The sequence below is a fragment of the Silene latifolia genome, chromosome Y (assembly GCF_048544455.1).
Source record: "Silene latifolia isolate original U9 population chromosome Y, ASM4854445v1, whole genome shotgun sequence".
Taxonomy (NCBI): domain Eukaryota; kingdom Viridiplantae; phylum Streptophyta; class Magnoliopsida; order Caryophyllales; family Caryophyllaceae; genus Silene; species Silene latifolia.
This window is the reverse complement of record NC_133538.1, coordinates 82,664,453-82,670,475: the sequence shown is the minus strand read 5'-3', so window position 1 is coordinate 82,670,475 and position 6,023 is coordinate 82,664,453. Positions and strand designations below refer to the sequence as shown.

General features: G+C 37.4%; 1 non-coding gene across 1 annotated transcript; it reads left to right on the top strand.

The window, feature by feature from the left end:
* The first annotated feature begins 1,919 nt into the window (after nt 1-1,919).
* Nucleotides 1,920-2,026, top strand: LOC141634621 (small nucleolar RNA R71). The gene has a single exon (XR_012539348.1). It is a non-coding gene; the product is annotated as a small nucleolar RNA R71 (small nucleolar RNA).
* The last annotated feature ends 3,997 nt before the right edge of the window (nt 2,027-6,023 follow it).

Sequence of the window (6,023 nt, the reverse complement as noted above, 5' to 3'; positions counted from 1 at the left end):
ATCATTGAAAATCTCTTGCTTAGATGGAGACAACTCTCCCAATTTCTTCTCTTGGCCAATGAGGCCATCCTCTTCTTCCTTGGTTGATTTTGATGAGCTTTGCAAGCTCTCCTTGTTACTATTCATTTGCTCTTTGAATGGAGCATTTTCAATTTTCTTCCTCCATTGGAGTTCCGATTTCTTCCTTTCATCTTTTCGGCTATAATGATTAATCATGAAACATGGCTCATGCAAATGAGGAGCTCTCATGGTCTTGTCAAGATTAAAAGTTATGCTTTCATCTCCCACTTCTAGAGTGAGCTCACCATGTTTCACATCAATCACCGCACCGGCGGTGTGTAGGAAAGGTCTTCCTAGGATGATTGGAATGTTGGAATCTTCCTCCATATCAACAATGACAAAGTCCACCGGGATGAAAAACTTCCCAATTCGCACGGGGACATCTTCCCATATCCCTAACGGTGTCTTCGTCGATCTATCGGCCATTTGGAGTGTGATGTTGGTGCATTTAAGCTCTCCCATCCCCAACCTTTTACTTACCGAGTATGGCATGACACTCACACTAGCCCCTAGATCACATAAGGCTTTGTTGATCGTCGTGTCGCCAATGGTACACGGTATTGAGAAGCTTCCCGGATCCTTTAACTTTGGAGGTGAACTCCCTTGAAGTATTGCACTACTCACCTTAGTGAAGGCGATAGTCTCAAGTTTCCGGATCGACTTCTTCTTTGTGAGGATATCTTTCATGTACTTCGCATAGGCCGGAACGTGATTGATTAATTCCGTGAAAGGAATTGAGACTTCTAAATTCTTCACAATTTCCATGAACTTTCCAAGTTGATCATCAAATTTGGGCTTGGCTTGACGACTTGGAAAAGGAATTCTAATCACAATGGGCTCCTTCTCTTTGGCCTTGTCTTCATTTTTCTTTGAACTTTCTTCTTTTGATGATTCTCCATCTTTGGAGTTTTGCACAATTTCTTCCTTTTCACTAGCTTCCACAACTTCATCCTCAACTTGCTTCTTCGGTGCTTCATACCTTGTACCACTTCTCAAGTGAATGGCACTAACGTTTCATGTCTAGGGGGATTACTTTGAGGTGGTAATTGCCCTTTTGTCTTTGTGAGCTTGAAGATGCTAGTTGAGTCAATTGTGTTTCCAACATCTTGGTGTGAGCTAGAATGTTGTTGATGGTGGTTTCTTTTGCTTGGCTATCTTTTTGCATTTGGGTGAAAAATTCTTGTTGATTCTTTTGCATTTGGAGGACCGCTTTTTGGACATCAAAACCTTGGTCATTTTGGTGATTGTATGGATTTTGATTTTGGTAACCTTGGTTTTGATTGTAAAAGGGTCTTTGATTTTGGTTTCTCATGGGTGGTGGAGTGTATGTTGTTTGAGGGTTTAGAACATTTTGGCTTTTGTATGAGAGATTTGGATGGAACTTGGTGTTTTCATTGTAAAAATTTGAATAAGGGGTACCACTATTATATGCTTGGAAAGCATTCACTTGTTCGGTTGTTCCCCTACACTCACTTGGGTCATGACCCAAAGTTCCACAATTCTCACATATCCCACTTGGGATTGATGAGGATGCCGTCATGGCATTGACATGATGCTTTGATGATTTTGAGTTTTCCTCAAGTCTAGCCATAGCTTGTTCAAACTTCAAGTTGATTGTGTTAATGTGAGCACTAAGTTGAGCACCCAATTGAGTAACGGAGTCCACTTCATGCCTTCCTCCTCTAGTAGCCTTGCGAGGTCTACTATATAGTGAGTTATGGACCGCCATTTCCTCAATCTTGTTCCATGTTTGATTGTCATCAACTTCGGTGAACATTCCATTTGATCCCATATTGAGAATGTTCCTTGAATCTTCATATAAACCATTCCAAAATTGTTGTACCAAAAACAATTCGCTAAGTCCATGGTGAGGACATGAGCGACAAATACCTTTAAACCGCTCCCAAGCTTCATACAAAGACTCTTCATCCCTTTGCTTAAAACCCGTAATTTGAACTCTTAGCATGTTGGTCTTTTCCGGTGGGTAGAATTTTTTGTAGAAAGCTAGAGCTAACTTCTTCCAAGAATCTATTCCAAGGGTGGCCTTATCAAGGCCCTTCAACCATTGCTTTGCGGTGCCGATTAAGGAAAAAGGAAATAAGACCCATCTAATTTGTTCTTGAGTCACGCCCGTTTGAGAGATAGCATCACAATAGTCGCAAAAGGTTACCATATGAGAATGAGGATCCTCACTAGGCATTCCCCCGAATTGGCTCCTCTCAACTAGTTGGATGAAGGCGGACTTGGCAATAAAATTTCCGGTGAGATGTTGCGGTGTAGGAGTAGCATTTGGTAGATTCTCCTCGGTGGGTACGGAGTGTGACGAGAATTTTAGCATTGTAGGTGGATTTTGTGGGGTATTGTGTAATGGGTTTTCTTCTCCTTCTATTGCGAAAGGATTGACAAACTCACTAGTGGGTTGAACAACTTCACCTCTCAAATTCCTCCTAACAAGTCTCCTATTGTTCGTCAAGGTTCTTTCGATTTCACGGTCAAAAGGTAACAAATCACCTTGTAACCTTCTAGACATGCAAAATATCAAACAACTCAAAAACAATTAGAACAAACCTTGAGGAGTTTTACTTCCTCAAGGCGAAGAAAGACACAACTAATAACAAAAAGGAAATCTAAGTCAAACAAACACCGTCCCCGGCAACGGCGCCATTTTTTGATGCGATCCCGCTAAGTGTTCACAATTTAATAGATGTGGTCATTGGTCACGGTCGAATCAAAACACAATTTATAGCTTAACAAGCAACTCTACAATTTGTAAAGAGGCAAGTAAAGGTCGGATCCCAAGGGACGGGAGTTGAAATGAGATTTCTATTGTAACTAGTGGTGTCTAAGGGGTGTCACAAAATTGGGTTGATGTAGAAGGTTACTAAACTAGAATAACAATGAAAATAAACAAGCAAGATGAATTAAAGGGGTGTAAACAATTGATTAAAGGCACTAGGGTGTCATGGGGTCATAGGGGATTCATGGGATATGATCATACAAACATGTTCTCAAATTATAAGCAAGCAATTATTGTTGTGATGGATTGACTTGGGTTATATCTTACAATCCTAGGAAAGTTTGGGTCCCGGAGCCGAATCGGTTAGATTGTACAACACCTACAAGTCGACTTAATCTTCCCTACTCAACAACATGCATGGTCTAATGAGACTCGAGTTGGGTTATGTCTTACAAGTCTCATTGAAAAGATAGGAGATGATAGTAAGAGCAAGGATTCATAGGCTTAGCATTTCGTCAAATATAACATGTGCATGAGTTGAGATCAAAACAAGCAAGCAAATAAAACATGAAAGCATATTAATTTAAGCATGAATCATTCCCCATGTTGGTTTCCCCTAATCACCCATTAACCCTAGCTAGAGACTACTCACTCATTATCATGTTTATCATGCTAGCAAGGTTGTCAATCATACTAACAATATGAAACATGATGAATAAATGAAAGTAATTAACAATAATTAAAATGGGATTAAGAGATTATACCTACTAATGATTCCAATAATAAAGCAAGAATAATAGAAGTACTTGAATGCTAGATTGAGAGGTTGTCAATCTCCCAATAATAACCCAAATAATCTTCAATTACCCAAAATAAAGGATGAACAAAAGAGAGATTAAAGAACTAAAGCTTGGATTAAAACTTGATTAATACTTGATTACAATATTAAAGAGAGATTTGATTGATATTAACTACACTAATTATTGATAAGAAGAACATGCTCCTCTAATTAGCCTAATGGGGTATTTATAGTGAAAATTAGGGAGGATGAATTAGGGTTAACTAAGGGCTAAACTAGTAATTACACTTTTTAAGTTGAGCAAGGAGGACCCGGTATTTTCTGAGAGAAGGGCTTCTCTTTTCGTAGCTTGAAGAAGACAATCCGTGCTGTGAAGAAATCCGGGCGGAATATGGTCGGGACGGACGGATTTGGGCGGTGGAATCCGAGCGGATTCTGGGGAATCCGGACGGATTGTTGAGGGGGAATCCGAGCGGATTCTGGCGTGGGACGCTCGGATTATGCACGGGCTGGACGGACGGATTGCTGACAATCCGCTCGGATTGTCAGTCAGCATAGTAACTTCTTCTTTTCTTCCCTTTTCTTCATAAATTCCTTGGGGATTTCCTTGGGGACTCAAGGATCTTTCCTCAACATTGCTCTTCTACTATGATATGTACAAAGGCCTTCTAATCTTGTCTCTCCTTGATGCTTGGTCATTGAATTCGATCAATTTAGTCTCGTTTTGCCATGAAAATGCAAGAATCTTACTCCTTTCCTACCAAGGGATCAAAATCTCAAAGAATATGCAAAACAAAGAACTAAAGATAAGAAATGACCCAAATAAGCACTAAAAAGCATGGAAACAAGGCTAATTCGGGGGCTAAATATGCGCCAATTATGGTCACATCAATATTATTGGACTATATAATAAGTGGATTGGAATTGTTTCTTGTGCAATAAGCCACACAAGATACACGGCTCCTATTAGGGTTTCGTTTAAACCCTAGTTCTACTCTCTACTATATATACATTTATACTTTAACATTTCAACTCAACTTTTCGCAATATAAAATTCCTTTGCAAACAAATCGAGCAAGTGTTTTTATTTTAATCGAGTAATCATTTTGTTTTTGCATTCGGAAGTCATTAAAGAAAAGTTGAGCTTCATATTGATATCTATTTCCTATAATTACGTTGTTGGATAATAGTGATTATTGATACCAAGTTTCATCGTCCTCCTCGGTATGCAAAAAATATTTGTAAAACTCAATACCAAACTAATGAATGTAGTAGGGTAAGGAGGTCGGTCCACAGAGACGGGATTATGGTTCTTAAATTGTTCGTTTGTTTCCTAGTTTAGTTCTAGCAAATGTTGAATGATTGATAAACTAGCTAATAAGACTACAACTAAAGCAAGCAAATTGATTAAGATTCTAATTAAGGAAGCAAGGGTAGTCGGGTTCACTCATATAGAGAAAGGGTTCAAGTAATGGCATAAATAACAAGTGATTAAAGTAATTTCAAAGGTAAATTCCCATCCCTCGATGTGAGATTGACCCAAGGCTTAGCATAATTGAACTCTCGCTCTAATTACCCATAACCCACTAATCATCATGTACTATCTAGTTACAAGTCAAACTCCCACCCAACAAGTTATAAGATAGTGGAATTGATTCAAATTCTCATTTAGACATTTCCACAAACACTTTGTATGCATGACAATTAGAAGAGAAATTACCCATGAATTGCTTGTTTGTTCAAGCCAATAGTTTACCTTTATTAACTACACAAGACCACCACCCCCCCCCAAGGAATACACTACTCAAACATGATTATGAAATTGAGAACAAAAGATGGGGACTTTAACATGAAAATAAGAAGAACAAACATAATGATAAGACAAGTAATTAAACTACAATAAACATGTAAACAATTGAGAGGAAGAGAGATAAAGAGAAGGATTATACCAATAGTAATTAAAGGAGCAAACTTTGATTGAAATAAGGAGGATGATTCTCTTCTTCCTTCAAATTGCAACCCACAAATCTAAATGTAAACTAATGAGAATTGTAGAATTTGAATAAACTAAAGAGTAATTAAATTAATTATAAAGAAAGATTACAACTTTTACTAAGGAAAGATTAAAGGGAGGAAAATTCTAGGGTTCTTGTTACAATAATGAGAGAGTAAGAGAGACTAATTATTCTAATCTAATGGGTAGAATAATCTAAGGTAGACTAAGATAAGCTAATGTGTTTACAAAATAAGTAGTGTGGTCTATTAATAAGACCCCTCGTAGTTTATAATAATAATAATAATAATAATAATAATAATAATAATAATAATAATAATAATAACAATAATAATAATAACAATAATAATAACAATAATAACAATAACAATAAGAATAATAACAATAATAATAATAATAATAATAATAATAAT